At 39.7% G+C, this 21195-nt stretch overlaps 1 long non-coding RNA gene and 1 other non-coding gene across 2 annotated transcripts in view; one reads left to right on the forward strand and one right to left on the reverse strand.

The window, feature by feature from the left end:
- Nucleotides 1-2276: 2276 nt before the first annotated feature.
- On the forward strand, nucleotides 2277-2365 carry Trnay-gua (transfer RNA tyrosine (anticodon GUA)). Its single transcript is given in 2 exon segments — nucleotides 2277-2313; nucleotides 2330-2365. It is a non-coding gene; the product is annotated as a tRNA-Tyr (tRNA).
- A 6419-nt stretch (nucleotides 2366-8784) lies between these two features.
- Nucleotides 8785-21195, reverse strand: part of LOC135113909 (uncharacterized) — a 132193-nt gene continuing 119782 nt past the window's right edge. The window contains exon 5 of the long non-coding RNA XR_010275110.1: nucleotides 8785-8958. This is a non-coding gene — a long non-coding RNA (uncharacterized LOC135113909). The remainder of the gene's footprint in view (nucleotides 8959-21195) is intronic.

Genomic DNA, 21195 nt, shown 5'->3' on the forward strand with positions numbered 1-21195 from the left:
GGGACGCAAGTATGATTGGTTGGGTTCTCATGGGTGCATTTTTTTTTCTTCTCATGCTGTGGGTTCTGGTCAAAATATTACAAGAAAGATAAAAAGTACATTTGAAAATTCCTGATGTTTTCCACTATATCCTTGAAAACACACTTGAAAAATCGTAAATACCTTCCATTAGACTCATAATAACTCCCTAGAAAAACCTCAATAACTTCCACAAGACTGATGAAAATATCCTTGAAAAATCCTAAAGAAATTCAACATGACCTATAAAAACTCGCTAGAAAATCCCTAATAACTTCCACAAGACCCATGAAAACACCCTTGCAAATCCTACATAAGATCCAGTAGACCCACGATAACTCCCTTGAAAATTCCTAATAACTTCCAGGATCAGCTTACGAGAGTTGTCGAATTTAAGGTGACGAAATGTTTACTAATACGAGCATCAATCTTATCTATGCATGGGTTCGATGGAATGGGCAACCTGTTTTTTTTTTTTTTTTCAAAGCGTCAAAAATATCAGTACTTTCCAGTATTGTGCGGAAAGTGAGTCTCTTACATTACATTACATTACGTTGCATTTTTTTATTTTATTTTTTTTTTATTTTATCTCTTTTGTGGCAGTATGATCTTATTGTTTCCATGTCAGAAAATATGTCAAAATATTCTCATTCTTCTCAGGTGTGTGAAATAAAAGCGTTCTTCCATTAGTGTGCAGAAAAATACTGTTTTTTTTTTTTTTTATGTCTGCAACACGAGAAAATTCCTTTACTCACCTCCCCCCACAAAAATATTAAAAACTCCACTAATGGAAAATAAAAGAAATACCCTACTTTTTTTCCGAGTATGTTGTGAAAATATTCTCTTTCCCCTTCAACTCTGTGCAAAACCTATTTTCCCTATATTGTGGAAAAAAAATTATTAATGTGAAAAAAAACTCGTAATGCGTGAAGGAAACCCAATATTTTTCCCGTTAGTCTGTGAAAAATACAGTTTCCCCAGTACGTACTGTGGGGAAAAAAAATCCTCCGTGACCTGCGGGAAAAAAAAAATTCCCAGGTAGTCTGAGTAAAAAGATAAAAAAAAAAAAGTTGATGGAATAAATGCAGTGTCACGTTTTCCTCTTAAGTGTTAATGAGACAAGACTTTTAGGATCAGAGAGAACATAATAGGTTTAGAAGGCGATTAACATTTTTATGCGGAAAAACACCTCCTTAAATGACGCCTCAACTGCATGTTTTCATGGGTAATAGAGTTTAAAGAGGGAGGAATGTTAGGGGTTGGTGGGAGGGGAGAAGAGCATTGGATGAGTGGGAATGCGTGGGAGGAAGTGGGAGTGTGGGAGGCCCTGAATATTCTCACTTCAGACCCGCTCCTAAAGTTTTCAAAGCATTCCTTCACCAAACTTGTTAATCTGTTTATGTAAGTGGACTGTTCTTAGTCAATATTTTTCTTAATACCTTATTTCATTGTGTGTGTGTGTGTGTGTGTGTGTGTGTGTGTGTGTGTGTGTGTGTGTGTGTGTGTGTGTGTGTGTTATAAAGTAAAGAGGTTCAAAGATAAACTTGTAATAAACACGAACTAATTGATTCACTCGCTTTGATGCACATATAAATAAATAAACAATAACACACACACACACACACACACACACACACACACATTCATCGCCAAGCAGTATATCCTATTTCTTCTCTTATCTATTTTCTTTCAGTGAGGAAATCATGCATAACTAATCAGCAATTACCTTCTGCTTTGGCGAGTCGCTTGTGAATTATACGAAGGCAGTAAAAATCAATAAAAAAAAATTAAAAAAATTGTAAGTGATGCGGCATGAGCAAGCCAGGAATAGCAGGAATAATGCAGCACAAGACTTTCTTTCAATACACGCTTGACTCCCCAGGAAAATGTCAAATAATCACATCCAGGAGCAGTGAGTGTTTGGGAGGCGGAAGCGCAATTACTACGTTACAATGATACACGTTTGTTACCGACGCCGCATCATTTCGTATTGTTTCTGTGACAATGGAAGGAATTTTTGGGGATCGACCGTCTATTATTTTCTCTCGCACTTCTGTGAACAGGAGGAGTTTTTGCATTATGCATACAGGAAAAGATCGTAATGAAGTGCTTGGTATGACGACGAGGAAGTGCGAGTGTGTGTGTGTGTGTGTGTGTGTGTGTGTGTGTGTGTGTGTGTGTGTGTGTGTGTGTGTGTGTGTGTGTGTGTAAATCTATCTCACTGTTTGATATCACGGTCGTCGCCTTCGATAGCTCAACCTTCGATAGCTCAGTTGGTAGAGCGGTGGACTGTAGTGGTTCGGAAGCAGACATCCATAGGTCACTGGTTCGAATCCGGTTCGAAGGAGAACTATTTTTAGGATATCTGGGGAGCACGTGGTGTCATTTGCCTTGACAAACTAGTGAATCTCTTACCAATTAAATAGCAACTCAGCAAACTGTTACGCTGAAGGAAGTAAAGTGTTAGCGGATTTATTAATTTAAAACGAAAGAATTTATTTTGATGTGTCTTTTTGTGCAGGTCGATCCATCGAAGCGACACTTTCATTTTCTTTTGATAAGCATCGCCATCAATGAATAACAATCATTATACATTTAACTAAAAGAAAATATAAGTTTTCAATAGCCTCACGTGATGGTTGAAGGTTTGAAACAAAGGCACAGACTGTCAATAAGAAAGGAAGAGGAAACAGTCGTGGAAGTAACAGACAGACAACTCACTGAGACAAAGCCTGAATAGTTTACGTTAACTTTGGTATTCTATTCTTTTCAACACGGAGTTGCTCTTAGTGGCAGCGTTCCCTTTCCCGATAATATGTTAAGAAATGTACTCCAACTGAAATCAAAGTTAATGTTTTACTCTGGTGTGTCGCTTTCCTAAGTGTTGCCCTCTTCTATTCTTTATTTCCGAAGACTTTGTACTTGTGCCTCAGATTAAAACTTTTGCCGAGTGGTGGCGCTGTCTGCAGGATCCCTGGAGGCACTGGTGGAACAACGAATTATCATTGCCAATTAGCAGTACAGGCGTGGGAACAAATGACCTCACCCTCACGCTTACTCAGTCCCCACGAGTGTACACACTGAGGCACGCACCCTCCCCATACTGAATAATTCTGCAGATCTGCCTCCACCTGCAGCAGGCTTGCCGACATTACCCTGCCCTTTCCCAGCGTTGTTTTGTAGTTATAGGAGCACGAGGCATGGGAGGCGTGTCATACCACTGATATCCAATAGTATTCACCTAAGAGACCTTATAAAAAGAGACACTGATATTTATATACTATTGATTTGTCCCCATGTTTTGCAGGAATAAAATACCACAGGAAGTGCAAGGAACATAAAAGTCAGACACCATGACAGTCTGCACAGGCATCGACTTTGTCACAGCGTTGTGGGGAGGAAGTCACAGCACTGAGCCAAGACACCGAGATGATTAGTTGAGTTCACAAGGGTTTCTTTCCACTTTCCATTTTCGTTAAATCATCACTGCTGTCGTGAAAACATCCTTGGAAATTCCTCTACCACCGTATCCTGCTGAGTGTATTTGAGGTAAAGTGACGAAACGTTTAAGCATATTGGCCTAATATTGACTGCAGGCGCTATGCAGTGACTGGAGGAAGAAAATCAGATTTAATAGTTCAGCTGGTGTTTGCTCTTCCTTTGCGAGTTCAGCTGTAATCTTTTAGCACCTGTCGCAACTCTCCCCACGCCTTGCTCTATACAATAAAAATACTCTTCTGCAAAATCCCTTTGTTATCTATCCCTCTACTGTAGTGGAAGAATCAAGACAGTAGCAGTGGTAGTATTAATAGTATAAGTAATAGTAGTAATTGTTAGTCATATATCATTCCCTCATTGTTATCTGTAAAGTTTTCTAAAGCAGGAATAAAGAAAGTGATTCTCGAAGAAGGAACAAGGCGACCACTGCTATTATATTCACCCTCCTCTGTTTTCCTTTCCAGCAGCGGTGTTGGCAAATTTATCGCAGCCAGTTTTCCCGCGCACTGCAGCTGTCAATAAAACCAATAAAGTGGCCGTCCTCACTCTCCAAATACAGGAATAAAAGAAGTTAAACTCCAAAAGCCACAGAGAAATTTAATGCGTTAAATTATGAGATACAAGACTGAGATGTACAGAATAGTGCGTGTTGGACGTCTCTTCACCTCATATTCCTGATGGAAAATAGTAAAAATAAAAATAAGTAAAAGAGATCATCTTGTCGGCCATGCGGACTTGTATTACGAGTCACTGAATGGCCGTTAGTGTACTGTTTAAAGAGATGACACACCACATCAAAGAAGCCATCATCAAAGAATTAATTTCTCTTTCTATATTGAACACTGAATGCTCCCTGCCAGCAGGTGGGCGCCTTTAACCTGCTGGCTTTAGAAGCATATTTGTGTCAACATATTGAGTGACAAGCGCGAGGTGAATGATCCTTGACAATGCTGACGCTGACAACTTGAATGCTTAATAACATGACTTGACTTTTTAGCTCATCTAGTGTTGAAGTGACCCTCCATGTTAGCAAGCAGGAACTGAGTGTTATGAACTATAGTGGAGGCATTTTCCTCTTCCTATAACGAGACAGGCGTGTACTTTCCGCACAGTCTTGAGGATCACATGCAGGAGTCGTGATGACTGAAGAACATAAAAGCTACAAGAAGCTATTGAGCCTATTAGAGGCAGTTCCTGTATGAAACATATCAATACTCACCTGTTATCCTTATTTATCTAACCTTTTAAATTTTCCTATTGACTAGACAGTAAGTGATTTATAAGTCTATTCCAGTCATCCACAACATTTTGTAAGAAACTATACCCTCCTGAAGATTAATAAGAGTTCTTGTAAGCAGATCTATTGATGAAACTGAAAACTTTTACGCACCGTCAGTAACAGATCATCCATTAATCAAAACCTCTGCGGCTAGAACACCGAACGACATGCAAGATTATGCCGAGCCAGTGCACAAGACTGTTTTCTCTCACCCCTATCCGTCCACGTCTTTAATGCATGAGTTAACTAGTATTCTCAATCGTTCATCCCTTTTTCTGGTAAACTCTGGAACTCCCTGACTGCTTCTGTATTTCCTCCTTTCTAAGACTTGAAGGGAAGTTCTAATATACTTATCCTTTAAATCTGGAGAACCCCCTTTTGATCTGCCTCTGGGACTTGCACTCTAGTGGGACTTTTTTCAGTTTTTGTTACCCTCGACCTGTCCTCCTCTGTAAAAAAAAAAAAAGGTTCTGCGTGTCATTGCAGCAACACTTCTCATTCACCTGTGTGTCAATATCAGCCTCATTTACCTTGACTTGATGACACAGTAACCTTAGTGAAGTTTTTAGGGCTTCTGTTATGACCTTGGGGGAACTGCCAGGAAAGATCGATGCCTGAGAGCTTAAAAGTTTTTCTTGCCTAGGAGTAAAGCTCGAGTGCCTCAGAGCTCAATGGTTGCAAGAGTGTGGTCCATTCTGACGCGTGGAGAGTACTGGCGGAATAGAGATTTGGTTACGGCTTACTTTCTCTTCTTCATTCTTCCCCTCTTTTCTTCTGCTACTTGTCTCCTTCTTCTCCTTCTCTATCTTCTTCCACTTCCACCTTCTCTTCTTCATTCTTCCCCTCTTTTCTTCTGCTACTTGTCTCCTTCTTCTCCTTCTCTATCTTCTTCCACTTACCACCTTCTCTTCTTCCTCCTCCTTCTACAACTCCTTTTCTTTCTCTTCCTCTTTTAGTTCTACCTCTTCATATTGCTCCTTCACCTCTTCCTCTCTAGCATCCCTTGACTGTCGGCGCCATACACGAGTCTCCTTCAGTCACTCCTGTTATGGACTCACTCAGCACGTGTACATGGCCTTAAGCTTCGTGATGCTGCCTGTATTTGTGAGCGACTGCGAGATATGGATACTGAAAACTTGGTAAGACTTGAACGCATAGGAAAACATACGCACATACACTCCAATGACCTAACTTCTGTGGTCCTCTCTCTCTCTCTCTCTCTCTCTCTCTCTCTCTCTCTCTCTCTCTCTCTCTCTCTCTCTCTCTAACACCAAGCCTGACCAACTTTCACTATTTCCAATAAAAAAGGCTGCCTCGAGTACCAAGTTTTCCAATCTGTCCCTTCGAAATCTGTCGTTGGGGCTCTTTTGTGTGACTGAACAGGCTCACACACACACACACACACACACACACACACACACACCAGACTGTACAATAGAGGGAAGAAAAAACCTGCCATGAATGAGGATGAGTGACAGTATACACACACACTAAACTCTACAATAAACGAGAGAGAGAGAGAGAGAGAGAGAGAGAGAGAGAGAGAGAGAGAGAGAGAGAGAGAGAGAGAGAGAGAGAGAGAGAGAGAGAGAGAGAGAGAGAGAAATAAAAAAAAATAGCAGAAAGTGAGTCAGTTTCCATCCAGCAGCTCCACCCATCCACTGCTCCACTTCCACCATACAGCTACAGCCTCCCTCTGCCCACGGCCACTCTCGCGCGCTTCCACCACGCTAACAGACCTAATTTCGTAAAATGGCAACGCTGAACTGCAAGTGAGTCTATTCTTTGAGTCATTATTGGCCAATAGGAAATTATCCCTGGGGCGGCAGGTCGTGCGGCGCGGCGACACTGCAGAGGACACGACATTTCCCCTCGTACTCCTTAGTGTCTTCTGCCAATTTACATTCCAGAGTTTACTGTCCTTCTTTTCTTCCGCATCCACTAACACTGTACTCTCCTCATTGCTCTTTCTTGCTTTGCTCTCTACGCTTGCTGATTCCGCTCCTCTCTGCTGGTCTTTTGTTGTTGTTGTTGTTGTTGTTTGTGGTGGTGGTGGTGGTGGTGTTTTTTTCCGAATTTACTCAGCGTTTGCTTGGTGTTGGTCGTACAGTTGGAATTCATTAAATCGTTGTTTTTTTTTCTTTCTTTGTTTCCTTGATTTGTTGTCGGCTTTGTGTTTCCATTTGGTGATACTTCTCTTTTTCTCCGCAGCAGTTCTTCATTTGCTTTCTATCTTTTCTATTTTTTTTTTCTCAATGTTTGCTGGCATTCGTCTCCAGTGTATACTTCAGATTCATGAACTCTGCCTTATTTCAACGTGTTACCTCTTCGCTGTTCTCTTTAAAATATACATCAGTATTGATTTTTTTTTGTTTTCTATTTATTTATTCATTCATTCATTTATTTATTTAATTATTTTTGCTGACCCTTCTGCTTTCACATTTGTTGACTTTTTTTTTTTTTTTTTACACTCTTCAAATTTACTACAGTTTTATTCCTTTTAATATTTGCTGATGCATTAATCTTTACATTTAGTGCTTTTTACATATTTTCTTCTCTCTCGTTTTACTCCTGCAATTCACTTCCTATTCACGTCATCAACATTTAAGTATATTCAATTTCTTTTATTAGCTAGACTTCAAATTCGCTTCACTGAGTCCCGACGGCAACTGATTTTCTCCTTTACGAACACTGATTTAAATTGTTCTGTCTCTCCTCTATTCCTGTGCTGAATGTGCCGGAACTATACTCTCTCTCAATTTCACTAATACTGCACTCTCTTTCTCAGCATTTCTCAATAGTGAGCTACGTATGTTACACCTTAGGCAGACAAATTGAATCACTTACATATCAGACGCACTGCTATCAAGGTACATATCCTGAGCTGACAGCACTACAACAGGGGGAAGCTGAGAAGGCAATGAAACTCCAATACGGCTGAATCTGTACTTAAGGTGACGCTTTAAATAACAACAGATGCGAGACAACGTGGATTGAATATTTCGCCGTTTGATATGCAGCAATACTAGTGTTGTCACGGGGTAAACTTCATAATAATATTGTCTCCTCTAGTTTAATCCTATGGTGTAAATTTTTATCATGCCCTGGAAGCACTCAGAGGTTACACAGGACAAAGCTGGCGTCCCTCTGATAGCCAGTGTGTTTGTCATTCGTCCGCTGCTAGATGAGAGATGAAGTTGCTGCAGTGTGGGAGAAGAAGAAGAAGAAGAAGAAGAAGAAGAAGAAGAAGAAGAAGAAGAAGAAGAAGAAGAAGAAGAAGAAGAAGAAGAAGAAGAAGAAGAAGAAGAAGAAGAAGAAGAAGAAGAAGAAGAAGAAGAAGAAGAAGAAGAAGAAGAAGAAGAAGAAGAAGAAGAAGAAGAAGAAGAAGAAGAAGAAGAAGAAGAAGAAGAAGAAGAAGAAGAAGAAGAAGAAGAAGAAGAAGAAGAAGAAGAAGAAGAAGAAGAAGAAGAAGAAGAAGAAGAAGAAGAAGAAGAAGAAGAAGAAGAAGAAGAAGAAGAAGAAGAAGAAGAAGAAGAAGAAGAAGAAGAAGAAGAAGAAGAAGAAGAAGAAGAAGAAGAAGAAGAAGAAGAAGAAGAAGAAGAAGAAGAAGAAGAAGAAGAAGAAGAAGAAGAAGAAGAAGAAGAAGAAGAAGAAGAAGAAGAAGAAGAAGAAGAAGAAGAAGAAGAAGAAGAAGAAGAAGAAGAAGAAGAAGAAGAAGAAGAAGAAGAAGAAGAAGAAGAAGAAGAAGAAGAAGAAGAAGAAGAAGAGAGAACATACAACAAAAATATAATGTAAAGCTGCTATATACTTTCACTATTGTTTTCATTTGCATAATTAAAAAAATAAATGAATAAAAAAAAAAAACACCAGAAACATCTAATTAAAGAATAAGAAAACAAAACACACACACACACACACACACACACACACACACCACTACCACTTAAAACACTACACAAACACACACCCAACAAACTCCACGTATTTCACACCTATGTCCGCGTGGCACAAACACCAGGTGAGAAAGTGAGGAAGCTTCACACCTGTTCAACTAAAGCCATAACTATCTCTCAGGTGCCGGGAGTTCCAGGAAGCGGCCAGCAGGGAAGACTACAGCAGGCGTGGGTCTCGGGGTCACCAGCAGCATACTCAGCAATGTGTATCTAAGTAAAGGTTCAAAGGAATGTCAACAGTGATGTACCTTTGGGTTATTGCTCCTTGACAGTACTTTGTGTTTATTCTCTCTCTCTCTCTCTCTCTCTCTCTCTCTCTCTCTCTCTCTCTCTCTCTCTCTCTCTCTCTGTCCTCTTCTGTCCTATTGTATTTAATGTTTTTCATTATTATTATTATTATTATTATTATTATTATTATTATTATTATTATTATTATTATTATTATTATTATCATCATTGTTTGTATTATTATCACTATCATTATATTTATTTTTATTATTATCATTACTACTACTACTACTACTACTACTACTACAACTACTACTGCTACTAATGATAAAAATAATACAGTACAGTAACACTAATATGATTATCATCGCCCTTAAAGTTATTATACTATTATTATTTTCTCGTCTGCTATAATACGGTGGTCCCAAAAGTCAGGAAATTAAGAATTGCTTTGTCTCAGAAAACACACACACACACACACACACACACACACACACACACACACACCTAACATTGCGTACATCACTTGCCACTTTCCTGTAATTGGCTCAGCTTTATCTTTGTTCCGGTCTAACACGTATACATTAACACACATTAACATCCACACATGTGCGCCAAACCTTTTCGGACTACTAAAGATGGAAAACTAAACTAAGACGCCCCAACAAGGAAGTCACGTGGTACCAGGTGGTAGAACAGAGCGCTACTTACCCAACTTAGAAGCTACTGAGAGCCAGGATCAATCTTTAAAGTCTTTAAAGGAGCTAAAGAATGCATCACAAGACCAGCGGGGTTCCTCTCGCACGCCAAACTTCATGATTCAAGTCTGCAGATGCTTCCCGGAAACTTAAATCACTAAGGCAACGTAAATCTGCTTTAGAGCTGAAAGTATGAAATATAAGCCCCTCTCGCCTGTATTTATTTTAGTGTTCCTGAAAGGTGGAGCCTTAAGAATCCACGGAACAACATAAAAATTCGCGTCACCTTAAGCTTCCTCTCGTTGTTCTCCTCCTCCTCCTCTCCATTTCCTTCTTTCCTTCTCCTCTTCCATTTCCGTCTTTCCTCCTCTTCCATTTCCTTCTTTTCTCCTCCTCCTCCTCCTCGCCTTGCTTTCCTTTCCAGCCGTGTGTTAGAACCTCGTGTATCTTCTTACTCTTAACACATCGTCCCTCCCTCGCCTTCCGGGACGCCGCTACTTTTATCGTCACTAGAGCCACTGTTGATAAAATGCAATTACCTGAACTTTTTAATATTTATTTTATTACTTTCCTCAGAACTGAAGAGGGAGTATCAAAGGAGGATAAATATGATGAACAGAACGCGAGTGTTGAAAGTTGAGCAGAAAAAAAATAAGAAAAGAAAATGAATAAATGAATAAATAAATAGATAAGTAAAATAAAGTTAATGAGTAATGTGATATTTTAAGCTCTTCTCTGCTATCTTGTACTACTTCTGTTACTATCATGCTCTTTTCAGATGCTCAAAATGTGAAGTGCTGTTAGAAGTGAGATGTAAAAGAAGTTTCGGGGGAAGTAGGAGCAGAGTATAATGCTTGAAGTTGGAGTTTGGATGTGAAGTGTTTGAAGACAGAAAAACAGTGTTGGGAGCAAATAAGGAAGTGCTGTGGGTGAAGCGTCTGAAGCAAAGTGTTACAAGTTAAAAAATGAACAATGGAAATTTTTATAAGAGAAGTATCGGATGTGAAGAGCAGGAAAATCGATATGACGAAGAAGCTACACAAGTCTCGGAACAGGGAAGTTGAAGATAAAATAATGGTTGAAGTAAAAAGTAAGGGAAAAAATTCTGGTGTATCCTCACAGACTGCCGGGGAAACATGAAGTGAGAGGGAAAGACGAGTATTGAATCTCGCGAGGGTAAGAAAAATACGAAAAAAGAACCCTGTCAAGGCGAAGTTATATCAAAGTTCACTGCACCACAAGGACTGCCTCTGATCCGACCTACTTCCTCACACACGACGCTGACAAAAGCAATAAAATCCTGCATGCGTCGACACAACCAAAGCCAAAGGAGAGAATCAGCGTTCACAAAGGGCAACACTTTACATAAGCTACATCGAGGGGCAGTCTGTATTGTATCCACTGAATACGTGTGGACAGTGTAGGATATTTACTTAGACAACGAAGTCATATTAAGTTTAAGGATATTAATCTCTTCTTCACTGCACAGGATGGGTACGTAATCAGTCTCATGGATGTTATTAGTGTTACGTAGATATTGTTGTGTTAATATCAGTCAGTGCAGCGGTGTTTTGTTAGCACTGGTGATGTTGAGGGTGATGTTAAGGGTGTATTACAGGGTTTAATTAGAATAGTAATAGGTGTGGTTCAAACAAACTAAAAAAAAGAAATTCGAATATTAAGTATAAATAACAGAAAAGTGGCAGTAACAACAGTAGCCGCACAAGACCACCACTACCACCACCACCACCACCACCACCACCAACAACAACAACAACAACAAACAATAAAAAGAAAAACATGAACGACAAATAACAAGAACAACTGAACACCAACATCACGAACACAACTTACTTCTCTGCCCACACACACACACACACACACACACATAATGGAAGCATCACCATGACAACAACAAAGGAAAAAACGTGACGCCAGACCCAAACTTTTCATGCGCACCTCATAATTCGGGACTGTGATATAATTGTTACCAGGTGCAGCGCGGCGACTATTACTTTGCATGGTAAAAGGGAGAGTTATTCACGGTCTGCTGTCCCCCCCCTCCCTTCTCTCTCTCTCTCTCTCTCTCTCTCTCTCTCTCTCTCTCTCTCTCTCTCTCTCTCTCATTATTATTCTCGCTGCATCTCTCATTATTATTCTTGTTCCATAGGTTAAAATTCTTACTCATTTCCTTCTCTCTCTCTCTCTCTCTCTCTCTCTCTCTCTCTCTCTCTCTCTCTCTCTCTCTCTCTCTCTCTCTCTCTCTCTCACTTTTATTTTTCATAGCATTAAAAATTGTCGGCATGGGTTAGTTTACCATAAAAATAGAAGTGGGAAAACAGGGAGCCTGAATTCCCGTATTTAAAATTGTAAATGCTCGTAAAAAACGTAAAGATAGCAGAGGGGAGCGAGTTTTTTTTACTCTACTCTACTCTCTCTCTCTCTCTCTCTCTCTCTCTCTCTCTCTCTCTCTCTTTGTTATTCTTCCTCTTTTTCTCTGCCTTCCCTCTTGTTTTCTGGTTCTACACCTTTTTCTTGATTCTTTCCTTTGTTGTCTCTATTTTCCTCTTTTCACCTGTCACTCTGTTGCTACCTGTGTTTCTACCTGTCAGTCTTTCCTTTCATTTTTGCCTATTTGTCTTTCAGTTTTTTTTTCAGCTTATCTACCTGTATATCTATTAGTGTCTATCCATTTATATTCCCATCTATCTACCTATCAATCTATGTATCTATCTATCACACATCCACTCTTAAACACACTAACAGGCCTATCCTTTCTACACACACACCCACCCACCCACCCACACTCTCAGCCTCCTCTCCACACACTTAATCTCTAGAGGGGTTACTAATCATGAACATTTACATAATCAACTTTGGCTACACTTGACAGACTAACTATCTCATCACTCCTCTACTGGTTCCACTATTGAGTTTACATATCAGCATGCCAGAGTACGAATTGAGTCGAGTACACAGCATTGTCTTGTCCGTTCATGCTCCTGGTGATGTCAATTGTGCACGAGTGATGATGGAATATTTAAAAACATGTATGAATAGAAAATGGTAGCAGACCTGTTAGCTCTTACCAGTAAAACTATATTATATGCATACTATTACTACTACTACTACTACTACTACTACTACTACTATTTTTTATTTTATTTTATTTATTTTATTTTTTTTTTTTTGTAAGAGGGGGCACCAGTCATGGGTAACAAAACTGTAATAAAAGAAAGGTCCACTGAGGTGCCTTTCCCTGAACATTGTCAAAAGTGGTAGTCAAAAATTACTACTATCACTACTACTACTACTACTACTACTACTGTGTGTGTATGTGTATGCGTGTTCACCTATCTTTATTTAAACTGTAAACTACACTCGTTTGTAGTATTTGAGCTACATTCACGCATCCTTCTCCAACTCTATCTATCTGTCTAGTTTTATCTCCATTTTACGTACATTTCTTTAAATCACATAGACACATATAAATCTTTCTTCAATATACACTACTACAAACTCACCATTTAACAAAATCTTCAATAAAGCTTCTGAATCTCCTCCAAATACCATTACATCGCATCAAACTTGCACTGCGAGGCTTATTAAGGCAGGAAACAAGAGGCACAAAGCTTATTCAATTCTCTCTCTCTACCTTAAACTCCTACACTGAAATAACACTCAAGTTTTTCCACTCGTATCAACAGCCTCTCTCCATTCTTCCCCATTTTGTGTTTCCTTTCATTCCTGCTTCATTTTTCTCAGTATATTGTCTTTATTTTTCTTGCAGCCCTTCGCACCGTCCCTTGTCCTCTATGTTACTTCTCTCCCCAGCCATCCATTCCTTTCTGTTCCACCCATCCTTACCCTGTCTTCCCTGCACCCGTTCATCCTTACATCCCTCCTGCATCTCACCTTCCGTCCTTCTCTTTCCTTTCTACATCCGTCTCCTTCGCTTATTCTTCCTACATATGTTTTTTCCTCACATCCCTCCTTCATCCCACAAGTTCACGTGTTATTTTTTCTTGTCCCTGTTAGCTTCGTCTCTCGTTGTTGGGTTTTGTTAAGTTACCGTCCCTGTTTACTTATCATTTTGGTTTTATCTACCTATCGTTACTCTGCCTTCTTATTCCCTTATCGCACGTTGGTACAAAGATATGGGGAAAAAAATATGTGAGCCCAATATTTTTAAACACATTGTTCTCCTTTTATGATTGTTTTCAGAGGCCAAAGATATTTTTTTCAGGTTCTCATGGGTATTTTTACCAGAAGTGGGACATAAACTTTGCGTAACTGTCACGAGAATCATGAAAACATCCTTGAAATCCCCCAGAGACTTTACTAGAGGCTTAAGATAAATAAATAAACAGACGATACAGGAACACCCAACATGACCGCCCTTCCTCTCCTTCCTTTATAAAATGTTACCAGGTTTTCATCAAGCGTCGACATAGATACAACTTTCCTGAAAACTTGGACGCCCATCTGTTTCCCTCCTTCATATTAGACATTCTTGGTCTATTTTTGTATTTTTCCTATAGATGTTTTTATATATATACAGAAGGTTCCCATCCCTCCCCTCACCAGGCTCACCAAGTTCACAGGTTCGCTGGAGTTTGGCGTCGCGAGCACCAAGCGTCACTTTTTGATACGGGTCATAACTTTAATTCTTCCTTGTATAGGGGGAGAGGCCTTGGCTATTGATCTAAAGGGGCGAGGCAAGGAGGAACAGAAAGGAATATCTGAAAGGATAAGGCATGGAGGAGCAGCTGGGAATATCTGAAGGGGCTAGGCATGGAGGAGGAGCCTGGAATATCTGAAAGGGCAAGGAATGGAGGAGATGCAGCCTGGAATATCTGAAAGGGCAAGGCATGAAGGAGGAGCAGCCTGGAATCTCACTTGCAAGGAACACTCAAGGTACGCGACTCTCTACCTGTCGAGTCACAACGATCGCCATGGGGTAAGTTAGGTTCAATCAGTATCTCCTATGTGGCCACTGTGTCTGTGCAGGTCCGCGCCACACATCACATCTAAATGGAGTAACAAGCCGCTGTGGAATTTTTATGGAAGCAAACTTGACTGAATGTGTATTTTTGGGTTGAAGCACTAAGGATGTTAACATATCACTGTGACAAAGAGGCTGCCACAGTTATGTTATTATTAAGCGAATAATCTAAATCTTGGACAAAACAAAAAGAAAACGTTGGATATAGAAAGGGAACTTTTTTTTGTGTGTGTGTGTATTAGAAAGAACCAAGAAAAGAGGGAATAAAAGTAAAAATAATGTACATGTTGCCGTTTCCCTGCCCCTCCTAAAAAAAAAGGGGGGGGGTAGAAGAACCGACATGAAGACAAAGGAATTTTCTGAGAAGTCTTTTACAAGAGTTGCTACGCTTGAAATGGACTGAGTTGTGAGGATTTCAAGCACCAGGGCAGTAAACTTCACAACCTAACAAGACAAGGCTGCTGTAATTATGTTTATATTGGCTACATGACCTGCAGCTGTATTTTTAAACACTTTAGGCTCTCAGAAGGACTATTTTAAAAAACAAGAACGTTTTGTATAATTATCATATATGTTCCCTTCAATAAATGATGCATAATACTTAAAGCTTTGACTGACACTCGGTAGACCTTCCACTAATTACCACTCACTCTGAGACATCTTTACTTGTTCTACAGCCACATCCACTGGGTAGAAGTTGCAAAATCTATTCTTTTTCACTCATAATTTTCTTGCAGTGTTTATAAAGATTACATACATTGCTTGTGGTGGCGATAATTGTCTCGTATCAGAGCGAAAGGGTTAATGAACTATAATCACGAAGAAACCTTAAGGACCACAAAAAATAAATAAATAAATAAAAATAAAATAAAATAAAACTTGTTAGAAATAAATACTGTGACACCCAAGCGATTGAGAATACCGTCCCTGAGGCTTGGACCAGAAAGACACGAGAAAGAAAAAGATGTGGTGTAAGAATTGTTAGGAAAGTCCAAATGAAGTGCCACACCGTTTTCCTCATTATCTTCATTAAACCTTCGAGACGTCCCGCCATTATGGGTCAGGAATACAAACAAGAGCTTTATACAATTTTGCTGATTCTTAAAAATTGTCTTTGCTAACTCGGTGAATCATCTCATTACTCACTGAATTGGCTTGTTTTCCTGTAACTTGCCCGAGTCACGCTTCCCTGTAATCAAGATAAGGACGACTATTCCATCACCATCTGTCACCACCGAGACGAACGACCAGCAACTTCAAGAGGGACAGTTTTATTATTGCCAAGACCAGTAACATTACCTGGGAGCGTCTTTTGTATCATTCTTGCCTCTCTTTGCTTAACAATTTGCTTTTCAACCTGTTTACATGTTTATTTTGGTTATCATTCCTTCCCTAACGGTATTTAATTTTTTGCTTCTTTCATACTACGTTCAAAGGCAAACTTTTTTTATTTTATGATTGTTTCCTTATATTCGCTCCTTGGTCCTTATTCTGAAACACTTTGTTCTCCCATCCTCTCGTAAGGACTATTTCAAAATGCCAGAGATAAGTCAGGTTCTCAAGGGTATTTTTCCCCAGTGATGCTCCGGAAGGGTGGAATCACCACTGAGAACTAAAAACTTCCAACAGAGTTTGTTAAGATATTCGAACAAGACGCCGAAACGTTTGAGTACTCGGATCTTGACCATTTCTAGAGTTTCAAGACTACCGGGTTTATTACAGCCTGTGCCAGCAGCATGTCAGACTCTGCCATACAGCCCTTCAGTCTAACCTAAGTGATAATGTGGCACAGTCAAACGATACACTTTCTTTAATAATCAAGAAATATGACTTACACAATTTGAGGATGGACAGGTTTATTACCGCACAGAGTGGCAACATCTCCAAAGCGGCTCTTTATTGCAGTTCTCCATTCACACCGAAATGATGAAGTCGCACAGTCACACTAAACGCTCCTTGCTATAATCAAGAAATACGAGCGAAATGGAGTTTCAAAATGGACAGGTTTATTACAACACAGAGAGGCAACATGTCCCAACCGCCCCTTCATTAAGGTCATCGCGCCTGTCTTCAATGTTACAGTTACACTAAACACATTTATGATAAGACTTACGAGCTGGAGTCTCGAGAAGGAAATGTTTATTATAACCCAGTCCAGCAACGTTTCTAAAGCGCCTCTTCATAAGAACAGAAGGGAAGGTGCAGGAGGCCAGCAGACCTACACGTGGCAGACTTTATTAAAAAACATTCCTACCTGTATTCAACCATTAACGCTATTCATGAAACTGACTAATCTTCTCTTAAAGCTCCCTACCGACTCAGTATTAACAACATGACTATTAAGTTTATTCGTCACCTGACTCCATTAATACCTTTATAATCAGGATACGCGAGTCAGCTACAAGGAGAACATTCTATTATAGTCCGGTCCAGCAACATTCCATACGTGTCTTTTCATAAGAGTAATCCGTTAAAAACTGAATCTTAACATTGCCTTATATAAACTAATATGAACAAAGGCGACAGGTATTATTAATCATGTTCTTAATGAGTGTTTCTCTTGCTGGTGATGGAGAATCCTTGTTGATCTATCACTAGAATCATAAAAAAAAAAAAAAAAATCTTTGAAAACTCCGAATAACTTCCGCGATAATTTGCTAATTGTAAGAGATTGGGCGACGAATTGTTTAGGAACGCGGCCATTTATCATGTTCACGAAATACAAAATGGACAGAGCTTCAAGATGTGCAGGTTTAGTACAGGCCGGACCTGCTACACTTCTGAGGCGTCTGTGTCTGAGAGTCTTACCGCCAGACTTAATGTTATGGCGTCACTAAACACCGGCATCAACACATCAGCCATCGCCGTGATATGTTGTGTTGCCCACTGATGGAGCGACGTCTGGGAAGGTTGCCTTCTTCCCTCCCTCACCAAGTCCTCGTAAATGGCCTCTCGTTGCGACGGCCTGAGCGGCTTTGTGTCAACAAAGTCGGAAACGAGGATCATCAGGGAAGACAGCTTGCCTTTATCTGTGGCCTCCAGTTCGCATCCAGTGTAGGCTCCCTCAGATTTACTGCTTGCCTCGCCTCCTTCCTTCTGCTACTGTTTTCCCTGAATTATCAACGAGAATCAGTCTAGTTTTCAAAATGTGAGCTATACGGACGCAAACAAATGGTGATGGATAAGTAAAATGACACGAAATCATCGCTAAGACTTATAGAAAAACTCCCGCACGTCCTGAGCTGCTCGTTGTCTTGTCAACACAGCAACGGTAAGCAGATCAGCAGCCACTTGTTTACTTTTCTACTGCTCAAAAGTCAATAGTGAAGTGAAATTCAAAAACATATTGACTGAATAATGACATAATGACGTAAAGTGTTTCCATGAACCTGCATATCCGATCTGAATATATTTTCTTCACTGATGGAAAATAATTTCCTGACAGATCGTAAAAACTATTTTCGTTTTTCTTACTTCAACAGATTCAGCATCAAAATAAAATCCAAGGTACATATCATCGGTTCTTTTCACTGGACTGGAGATCCGATTAAACTTTGATTCAATACTGGAGAAGAAGCAGCGCGGAGGGTCGTGCAATGGGAACGCGAAAACAGATCACAGCCAGAGCTAAAAACAAATTAGTTCGCTGTACTAAAGGCCGCCTCTCTCAAGAGGTCTCAATGGAGCTTGCGTCAGAGGATGGCGCTCATCATTCACGATCTGGGAGGCGTGTGAGGAGATTCCTTAAGTCTCGGCACAAGTCACAAGTGGTGCAGAAATGTCACAAAGCTGCTCAAGTGCCAGGAAGACTTACCTCTAAGCCTCTCACCGCCCCAGTAGTCCCCTGCGATCTGCTCGTCGCCTGTCGTCTCACTCGAACCTCGCAGGCTACTTCACCGCCACAACTCTTACACCCAAGCAGTAGCAGCAGCCTTACAACACGCTCACAAACAAAAGAACAAATAACAGTAGATATCTTAGTCTTTAAGAGTTTTATTTATCTATTTATTTATTTTTTTATACGAGTAACTTGCACTTAATAATTTAAAACAGAAGACCTGAATCTAAAGAAAGAAATGTGATCTGAAATAACAGGCATTAAGCACATTCAGGCACTGAGCACAGGGTAACTCGCAATGTGTGTCAGTGCACAGCCCCCTGCACGTGCTCTGCCGTTCAGATGGATTAGCGTAATGAAACAGAAGCTCCCAGGGCTCCGGTGAATGTGGTGTTGCCTCAGCCTCACACCAACAACAACATGTCCTTTAGAGCTTGCCAAAATGAAACACAAAAAACCTGTGTGTGTGTGTGTGTGTGTGTGTGTGTGTGTGTGTGTGTGTGTGTGTGTGTGTGTGTGTGTGTGTGTGTGTGTGTGTGTGTGTGTGTGTGCTTTTATGAAAGAACACAGAACAAAGGCTTTTGTAGCAGACAGAGAATATAAAATGTCTCGACAATGCAAAACTTTTCATTCCCGTGTTTTCGCAGAGAACACTCAATGCATTACGTCCCAGCTATAGACTTGATTGAGGAGGAAACTTTCGCGCTAACGATCTCACGCAACACACGCACCATTTTCTAACCACTATGATAGAAAACCGAGACACCAAAGCACTCCCCAACATAATGTACAACGCCAAACAGAAAGAAATACCCCCAACCCTCAACGTTAACATGAATTATGGGTGATCTTGTGGAATGTGACATCGAGGAGTGAAAAATCCAGGTCCTCCCTATAACGTCTGAATTTATGGGCAAGGAAAAGCTTGGAAAATATTTTATAATGATTCGCTTCAACTTCGTCACGAGACTTATAGCGTCACGACAGAACCTTTAAGAGGGAGATCAAGAGTGCTCCGTCAGGTACACGCGTTGTGCTGGCTTTCCTCTGAACACTCGTTAATTGAAAGGAAAAGAGTCAAATTTGGAGGGGAATATATCAAAGGCTTATTGTTTGCATACCTCACCTGATAAAAAGAGGTGAAATATGACGGGATATAAATTTAAAACGTTATAATTTACCTGCTATTTGAATTGATTGCGAAGAGTGAAATAAGTTGAGGATATATTGAAACCGTACTTTTGGGTTATTTAAATTGATAGAAAAAGTGAAGTATGGTTGCGAATAAATTTATTTTTTCTATCATTTAAATTGACAGGGAAGAGTGAAATATAACAGGAAATAATGATCTGAATTTTGCATATTATTTGAATCGACAGCAAAGAGAAAAAAAAAAATATATATATATATATATATATATTCAGAATGTATCTTCACCATTTACATTAACAGAATACAGTGAACCTTGGCGAGGAATATACATCACTCTTTTCTCTTGTCTATAATCTAAATTTATAGAAAGTGAAAAATGGCGTGGAATAGCAATAAATTTAAAGCCTTTTGTTTTGCTTGCTGTTTATGCTGATGGGAATGGAACGAAATCAAGCGGGAAAATACATATAATCCCTGTTGTCTATCTGCTTTCCATCTTAATTTGCATCGATAACAGGTAATGCAACAGTCGTCCTTTATATCTTGTTTGTTTACATTCTCCATATTTGCCTGCGTGGTGCGAACGAGATCATTTCACTGCTTTGGCTCAGAGCATCAGTTTCAATATCAGCCGCAGCAGTGAGGCGAGTGGCACCAGCAGCTAATACCAAAGCAAAACTACTCAAATGTACCTGTTGATGCTGCAGAATTACTACAAACACCGTCAAAAATTCTTTATCTCGTTATCTTGTGTACATTTCCATCCTGCTACTTACAAGACGATGAAAATTAGATAGATGATTTATTGATTTAGGGGCACGCAGAATATATTAAAGAATCAAATATGTCTTATTTCAAACTAATCCATTTACCTGATTAACCTTTTACAGTACTGATCTTTCAATAACTCCTTGGTAAACTGTGGAACTCCCTGCCTGTTTCTGTATTCACTCCTACTTTTGATTTGAACTGTTTCGCAAAGGTGGTTTCAAGGCACTTAGATTTTGTATTATACTTTCTTTCACTGCACTCAATAGAAACTAACACCTTCAGTGGACCTGTAACTTTTTTGTTGTCACATTCCAGTGTCCCTCTTGCATATAAAAAAAATAAAATAAATAAATGAATAAATAAATAAATAAATAAATAAACATATAAATAAATAAAAATCATCACTAGAATAACAATAACACATATCTATCTTTTAACACCAACCTTCATCCACACAGAATTTCCCATGACTGCCTCAGCCACGTACCAGACAAGCAAAAGTATAAGAGAGGTCTCTGTCATGTACTCTTATCCAAGCTTCTCCCTCTGTTTCTCACGCCACTCTTTCCTTCACCCCGTCCAGCCCTGCGCAACTAACACTCGATCAGTGCAAGAAATATGTTACCTCTTGGCATGAAATAACACCGTGACTTCTCTCGTAAATCAGTGCATCCACGTTTCTAGTTCGACTGTGAGGGAGAAGGAGGAGAGAGAAGAAGAAAGCAGAGAGGTAAGGCCATACATATTGTTCCTCG

This window comes from Scylla paramamosain, chromosome 26 (assembly GCF_035594125.1).
Source record: "Scylla paramamosain isolate STU-SP2022 chromosome 26, ASM3559412v1, whole genome shotgun sequence".
NCBI lineage: Eukaryota > Metazoa > Arthropoda > Malacostraca > Decapoda > Portunidae > Scylla > Scylla paramamosain.